Genomic DNA, 8,590 nt, shown 5'->3' with positions numbered 1-8,590 from the left:
AGTTGAGGGTACATCAAAAAACTCATTTTGTTGCCTTACTCATGACACTTTGGGCACATTCTTATGATTTTAATTAATCCAATATTCTCTTGCAATATCTCAGGAGGGATGCCAAGGGAATAGGAATTAACCTGAGATTAGGAGAGGGCTGGCCTTGAGAAAATCAAACTCTTCACATCTCAGCTGTGCAAACTTGTGCAGGTTATTCTCTGAGTCCTATTAGTTTTAATTTATTGATTAGAAATACTAATAGTTTTTACAGAGACTTTGTGAGAAGTAAAAATGAGAGAAATTATGATTTAATTAATAATCATAATTCTCAGTCCATAATGATGTTTATCCAAAGTTTTTCTTCCCATTCTTGTCTCAGGGTCATTATTCTGCATATGTTTTTATTCCTGTATCCATGTTTAATTAATACATTTTTCTGAGCCTACCTGTCTGTCTTGACTATGATTTCCTCTCAGTTCTCATTGCCACATTTTAAAATTAAATACTTAACAAAATCAACTTACTAAATTCCCTGGGGGAATCTAGGTTCCCTGGGGGAAAATCAGGCACCACATAAACACTTCCAGCTCATGTGTCTCTATTAATTGTTCTGAATTACAAATTCCATATTATGTTTTAGTTCTTTGGCTATTGTTTAAAATCCGCATCTCTATGTATTTAAGTTTATATCTCAGTATTTTCAGCATGATGTCTTTGCTTGAGATGATAGCAAATAGGTATGCATGCCATATGTACATTAAAGGCATCACCCATAACTAATTTTGTCACCGTTTTGTCCCTAAGTAAAGTAACTCTAAGCTTATTTTTCTTGAGCCACTTATTTTACCCCTCCATGACTCAATATTGTCATCTAACAAATGGGAATACGAAACACTGTCTACCACATAAAGTAATGCTCAATATGTGTCTGCTGTTTTAGAGTTGTTATGAAACAACAGTAATTTCCACAGAACAGCAATTTCCCTAGGAATTTTCCTATGTTAATTTACAATGATCTCTCTTCTTTGAACCAGGTAATATTTGATGCTAATCCTGTTACGTTGTAGGTCTTTAATTCACTTGGCTTTGTGTACATATTTAACTCTAAACAACAGTAACGAAATGCATTATTTAATGGCTTGACTTGAATTATAGTTATTTTCATATCTTCAGTAGAATTGTGGGTATAGTGAAGTGGCAAATGAACAAAAATCAGCTGTTACAGAAACCGCACAAGAAATAAATAAATGCAGTACAGCTTTAGTTGTTTTTGTTGTGGTTTTTATATTAACAAAAATGCAACAGTTTTTAACAAAAATGCAAACGAAATCAAAATCCAGATTGATTTTGATTTTGCTTGCATTAAAATAATATAATTTCTGATTTTAGTTTCTTATTCCTTCTCAGGAAATTCTTGTATTTCCCATTCCCTCCCAGAAACATAAGTGCTTATGGAAAGGGAACTTTTGATAAGAAAAGCCATATATTCATTTATATGGAATTTGACTTAAATTCTAATATTTTGATCAAATTTTGTAGTGTCTATAAGTAATTTACCATTGGTGGTTGAATAATGAATGTTTCTCAAATGCATTTTTCTCCTCCTTGTTTAGCTTCTTTTGAAGTACACTTTTCTACAGAGCTTTATTTTTTTCACCTATCCATTCAACTATGTTACACTGTCCCACAGAGCTCAGAAGCCAATCACTTATTTATTTGTTGTACTATCATTAACAATAATTTGCAGGAGGCTGAGGCAGGAGAATTGCTTGAACCCAGGAGGCGGAGGTTGCAGTGAGCCAAGATCGCGCCATTGCACTCCAGCCTGGGTAACAAGAGCGAAACTCCGTCTCAAAAAAAAAAAAAAAAAAAAAAAAAAAAAACAATAATTTGCTTGATTCCTTTAGGCTGTTATAACAAAATTAACTGGATAATTTATTAACAACCAAAATTCATTGTTAGAATTTTGGCCTCAAAAATTCATTTTTTTAAAAAAATCTGATAATTATTTATTGAAAGAAATGATGGGATGAATCCCAGACTCTGGTATAAGCCACCCCCTGGCACACACACCCCTCCCCTGACATCCAAAAACCGTAGCCTGCCGTAGCAGATGTGCTAAGGCAATAACCCTGGATTCCCTCCAATTAGTGCCCTGTACCCAGGCGGGAGGAGGGTGCGGGATTAGTAGGTATCTTCAGGGTCAGAGCCTGGGTCCTCCTCGCCTTGCTGGTTCTGAATCTGACTTTGCTTCCGGTACAAACAGGCCACCTGGGCACTGGTGGTCGCCTGCTCCGGCTGCTTGTCTTCACGGACTCGAATGAACCGAGGGAAGCGAAGGGAGATGCCCTTGTCACTATCCAGCAGGCCCCGAGCAGCAGGGTAGATGGGGGAGAGGGCGAGGTCAGCGCACTTCTCCTCCCACGCGGCGCTGGGCTCCAGCCAGTGGTCGGGAGTCACCGCGCCATCTATGCGCACACAGGGGCGCGGGCTGGGCAGCACCGGGGCCTGGAGGCTCTGGTGCTGCACCTCTAGCTCGTCGTCGCTGAAGCCAGTTCCAAGCTTGCATATGGCCTGCAGCTCCTTACCGTCGTCATCGCAGCGGGCCAGCAGGAAGCCCCCGTATCGGCCCGCACGCTTCCCCTGGCCCAGGGAGGCGCCGATCACCACCAGGTCCAGAGTGTCTCCGCGCCACTGAGGCAGTCCTTCTTCATCTTGAGCCAGTCGTGTGATCTCTTGGCGATCTCATGGGTAGCATCAACATCCAGGGTCTTCATCATTAGCCCCTCGCAGGAGTCTTTCACCGACTGCCCCAGGAACTCGGCCATCTGTTCAACGTCCTCGGTGTCCAGAGAGGTGGTGAAGACGAACCCCCCCTCTGTCTCCACGAAGTTCTCCCGGAGCAGCTGCCGGCGGCGGGAAAGGGGCTCAGGTACCAGGGACCCTCCATTGAGGTCGTTGAGGTCGAAGGCGCACAAACACACCTGCACCTGGATCTCAGACGCATCCACCTCCTTGCGTTTGCGGGTGGTGAACACTTGCAATGGCTGGATCTGCTTATTTTCCCAGTCCCAAGCCACAGCTTCGGTGTCCAGGATGAAGGATGTGACCAATGGGAGTTTAATCCTGGGGATGCGGCTGATGATGTCCGGGTACCTCCCAGTGTTGTCTTCCTGGCTCCTGCTGAAGATCTTCACCTTCCCGCTTTCCAGAGCATGGATCTGTGCCCTCTGCCCGTTATATTTGTATTCGCAGGTGAAAGCTGCCTCCTTAAAGCGTTTCAGAACCTCATTGATGCCCCACGTGGGATGGGCCAACATTGGTTTCAGGGGAATTCCTGCGCTCAGCTTGCAGTGCTCCGCCAGACGTTCCAGGCCATGCTCCAGCAGCACGGGGACGATTCGGTCCAGGTCAGACACCTCACAGAACGTCTGCTTCAGGATCATGCCTTGCTCCTCCAACCACGTCTTTCGGGCCTCTGCTGCCTTACCCTTTCCAGCATCTGCCACGGCCGGTGGGAATTCTCGGCCTGGGGGCGTGAGGCTCACAGCCTGGGAGAGGGCAACCAGCCCTGACTGCTCTGCCAGCCCGAGGCGTAGCGGTCCGCTCAGGGACCTGGCGATGTACCGGGCTTCTGAGTGGCAGCAGGCAACAAAGAGGGCTTTGATGATGTCTAGCATCTTGGCTGTGGAAGCACTGCCAGTGAGCCTGGCCATGTCTCGGACATCGGGACAGTGAGCTGGGAACAGTGATAAGAACCACTGGAAAACATACCAGTGGGCCCTAAGTCATTCTGATCACAGATCACTTCTCTTTGGTCCCCAACCCTTTAAGGCCTATTAAGTAGGCATATGATAAGCCGTGCTTTGCCTAATTCAAGGTAGCACCAAAGATCATGGAGGTAATAGAAATCTCCTAAGGTACTTTCAGGCCTGAGACCCAGGCTTCCTTCAGAGCCTTATAAAGGAGTAAGCTTTCCTGTTGCCCTACGGGAGACTTGGAGTTAAGGAGTTTCACAGCCCTGGCCCTGCCGTCCAATTTAGGGCTTGCTCTCAGAACAGGACAGCTCTTACCACCCCGCTCCACCTGGGTCCTGCCCCAGACTATTTCATACCTCACTATCCGGTTTCCATGAAAGGCCTGCGACAGTAAGAGCACCCCTGTGAAGATCAAGTTGCCAGAAGATTTAGTGTCTGGTGATGATTCTCTGCTTCATAGATGACACATTCTATGGGTTCTTACCTGGCAAAAAGAACAAACTCCCTCATGCCTCTTTTATAAGGGCACAAATCCCTTTCCTGAGGGTTGCCCTTGTGATTAGGAAAAGCACCCTTTTAAAAGTCAACTTCCAGAAGTCCCATCTCCTAATACCAACATATTTGTGACTAGAATTCAATATACAAATTTGAATGGGACACAGTCATTCAGACCATAGCATTAACAAATTAGAGAAACATAAATCATGAAGTTCAGGTGATATATATTCAATGCAAAATTGGTGTTAAAAATGTAGGTGGTATTAATTAGTTACTACTAATGTATAGTTATTCAAGTCTTTTTATTCCCATCACTGGTGACTAAATTCAGAAGCAAGGAGTTCAAATTTCAATAAAGAATAAAAATAATATTTAAAATAAAATAATTTAAAAAGCCAATTAGTAAAAACACTGGGCTTGACATCAAATTGTAATGATCTTAAAAGCTATCATTGCTATTTGGTAAAGAAACTCACATTGAATGTCTAGTACAGAAAAGAAGACAGAATACTAAATGAAATTATCAAATATGAAAATAAGAGCAATGCTAAAAAATACAATAAGAAATTCTACATTAAAAAGAAAAGGATATTCCAAGGAAAAACATCAAACATTATATTCTTCATATTGAGCTATTCCTTTCTGAGGGCTTACCCATACGACATGGTGAAAAGGAAACTGGATTAGTTATTTAGGTAATGGAGAAAAAACAAAAAATCACAGAAACATTGCTTTTATTCTGAATGATTTCCAATTTATAATTCTGACAGTAGTATCATCTGTCACATAGTAGATGCTGGATATGATTCTTTTCTTTCTTTCTTCTTTCTTTCTCTTTCTCTTCTTCTTTCTTTCCTTTTCTTCTTTCTTTTCCTTCTTTTGTCTAATATTTTTCTCCTGCAGTAAAGTTACTTACAATTTGTAAAATAATAACAAAAGTCAAATAGCATTAAGTCAAATAGGTTCTACCAGAGTAATGACATTGTAGCAGCTCCCTATTGTTATATTTTACAAAGTTTCAAAGATTGACATTAATATGATCTCATGGTTGAGTAAAGAGAGGCACATCAAAAATTGACAAATTTCAAGCTCTATTTACTGTATTTCGTAATGTGGCTTAATATTTTCTACATTACTCAAATATGAAGTACTCATGCATATTTGATGGGAGAAAATTATCTCTATAAAGAGTTATGTTCATGATTTAATTTTGTTTAGTAGAAGTAGAGGCTAGTAGCTGAAAGATTGGGGTGTACAGAGCTAAGAGCTGAGGATTATATATATTCATATTGTCATAGTGGATCATATATGATGTACCGGGACATAAATAACTTCTAATATGAAGATTGAGTATAGGCAGTGGGCTATGAAACTATTTCAGCAGGATGGAACATATGTACATATATCTTTAGTGAAACGTGAATTAGATTGCATATCATACCTGTTTTTCAGAAAATGTCAGTAACTGACCATAGGTTTAAAACACAATCAACTACATTTTGGGGAAACATTATAGACTGTTTAAGAACTATAACATTGTCTCTATCCCTAACCGTAGTTTATTGCAGCTTTCTGGTTATTTGCAAAATATTTATCTTTGCTGTCTGGCACAAAGGGAGATTTTAATGATTATTTTTGAGATGGAGTCTTGCTCTTTTGCTGAGGCTAGAATACAGTAGCACAATCTCAGCTCACTGCAACCTCCTCTTCCCACATTCAAGCAACTCTCCTGCCTCAGCCTCCTGAGTAGCTGGGATTACAGTATGCGCCACCATACCCAGATAATTTTTGTATTTGAAGTAGAGATAGGGTTTCTCTATGTTGGCTAGGCTAGTCTTGAACTCGGGACCTTAGGGTGACCTACTCCCCTCGACTTCCCAAAATGCTGGGATTACAGGCATGAGACACTGTACCCGGTAAAAGGGAGGTATTTTTATGACAGGAATATGATCATGGACTTTGAGGTCAGAATGATTGCGACACTAGTAAGTCAGGTTGTGAATAAGTTACTTCTTTGTAAAATATCAATAAAAGCATCACCTTTATTAGGAAGTAGTGATTATTAAATGACATAATATTTATTGTCATAAAATTGACATAAAATATTGTCATTCTTTTTGTGCTTTTTGCAATGCATTTTCCATAGTGTATTGTAATTCTTGATTTACTTATCTTTTTCATCTGGACTTATAACCCTTTGAAGAAAGAAAGTGTCTGTTTTTTTTTTCCCCCACTTAGTGTCTAGAGCAATATCAATATTCGTTCATAAATAAATGGAAGTGATGTGCATGCCATTGACTATCTGACAATAATTTTCCAATATTCCCCTAAGTTAAATTTCTCCACTCATATTTTTATCATATTTGTTGTATATGACTTTCATGCATCTAACTTTGAATGAACAATTTGGCTAAACATGTAAAATGAGTAGGAAAGTACCATTAAGTAATATAAAAGTGATAGAGGATAGAGTTCTTCATCAACTTCATATCTTACAGCTTAGTTGCATTTTTAGACCCAAATCTTCACCTTCCTCTGAATGTTTTCTCTTCTCTCTGCTGGACATATATCAGTTGCTGCCCCGCATTCACTTCCAACCCATCTTCACACCTCTTGAAAGCATATCGTAATTATTTCTTGACTTCTGACTTCCTGTCAGTGGAGGCACCAGCAGTAGATCTTAGACAGAAGGAGAGAGATGATGGAATATTTGTTCCCCTCACTTATTTCCTTCTGGGTTTTGTGGTTCTTCACTGACCCTCTTTTCTATCCATCCAGCTACCTCTCCAAATTCCCTTAACTGGCTCTTCTCCTTTTTCCTTTCTAAAAAAACCTTAATTTAGATTTAAGGTACAAGTGTAGGTTTGTTACATGGACATATTGCATGATGGTGGGGTTTGGGCTTCTAGTGTGTGCTTCACCCAAGTAGTGACCATTGTAATCAATAGGCAATTTTTTTAACTTCAACCTCCTTTCAACATTCTCCATTTTGGAGTTCCCAGTGTGTATTGTTTCATCTTTACTACTTTATCTCCCACTTACAAGTGGAAACAGTATTTGATTTTCTATGCTTGAGTTATTTCACTTACAGTAATAGCCTTCAGCTCCATCCATGTTGTTGCAAAGGAGACAATTTTTTTTTTATGGCTGCAGAGTATTTCATACTGTATATATACCACATTTTCTCTATTTAATCACCTGTCGACTGACACGTAGCTTGATTCCATGACTTTGCTACTGTGAATCGTACTTGAACAGACATATGAGTTCAGATGATTTTTAATACAATACTTTTTTAAGAGGGGATAGATACTCAGTACTGAAATTGCTGAGTCAAATGCTGGTTGTATTTTTAGTTCTGTGAGAAATCTCATCACTGTTTTCCACAGAGGTTGTACTAATTTACATGCCTACCAACAGTATGTAAGTGTCCTCTGTTCACTGCATTCATGCCAGCATCTGTTGTTTTTTGGCTTTTTAGTATTAGCCATTTTAACTAAAGTAAGATGCTATCTTATTGTGGTCTTGATTTGTATTTTTTTGATAATTAGTAATGTTGAGCATTTTTCTTTTTTATACAAGTAAGTGGCAAAACATTATGTTCTTTACTGCAGGTAATCCAGGTTCAGCCCTATTCATTGCTGTTTTTCTAAGTTCATCAAGAATTTATAGGTAGCTCTTTTATTGAACTCCCTTAAAATTACTCAGTTCCATGTGTAAAACCATGAAGATAATTGTAATTAATAACTGTAAAGATGTGGTAATTTTTTGGATTAAAAATGATTATTTACATGAAGTGTTTATCACAGTAATTTAATGAGGAATAAATGAGTTAAGACATACAGAGCACTTAGAGCACTGATTGACATGGGGTACAAGCTCAAAAAAGGCTTTGAGATGTTACAATTGTTATCAGTGTTTTGCACATATTATTTTCATCTCTGATATTTTACAGCTTTCTCTATCTCTTGACTTAATTTTCAAATTCATGAAGAAAGTGTCCATGCTTCCGTTATTCTTCTATCATTACTGCTTATCATAAGGTGGGGAACAAGGAACACTCAACATTTTTTTAAAGCCTAAATAAATAAATAATTCACAATACACTTTTGAAGAAAGAGCAGCATGTTTAGTTATTATGCTAAATATAATATTAAAGATCAGTTATTTTAATTTATGGTCTGTATTTCTATAGAAATAGGATACATCTTTTGAGACTATAACTATGGATACAGCCAAGCATCTGGAACCTTACTGAGAAATGAAATGATTAGGATGATTATGTTCTTAACAAGCTTATAACACATCTGCTAATGTGAACTCGAGCTATTGAGCAGGTAAAG

General features: G+C 39.2%; 1 pseudogene; it reads right to left on the bottom strand.

The window, feature by feature from the left end:
- Positions 1-2,164: 2,164 nt before the first annotated feature.
- Positions 2,165-8,252, bottom strand: LOC101039954 (DNA ligase 1 pseudogene; annotated as a pseudogene).
- Between the last annotated feature and the right edge of the window lie 338 nt (positions 8,253-8,590).

Source organism: Saimiri boliviensis, chromosome 1 (genome assembly GCF_048565385.1).
Source record: "Saimiri boliviensis isolate mSaiBol1 chromosome 1, mSaiBol1.pri, whole genome shotgun sequence".
Taxonomy (NCBI): domain Eukaryota; kingdom Metazoa; phylum Chordata; class Mammalia; order Primates; family Cebidae; genus Saimiri; species Saimiri boliviensis.
Note: the sequence above shows the minus strand (reverse complement) of the source record. Positions and strands in the feature narration are given on the sequence as shown.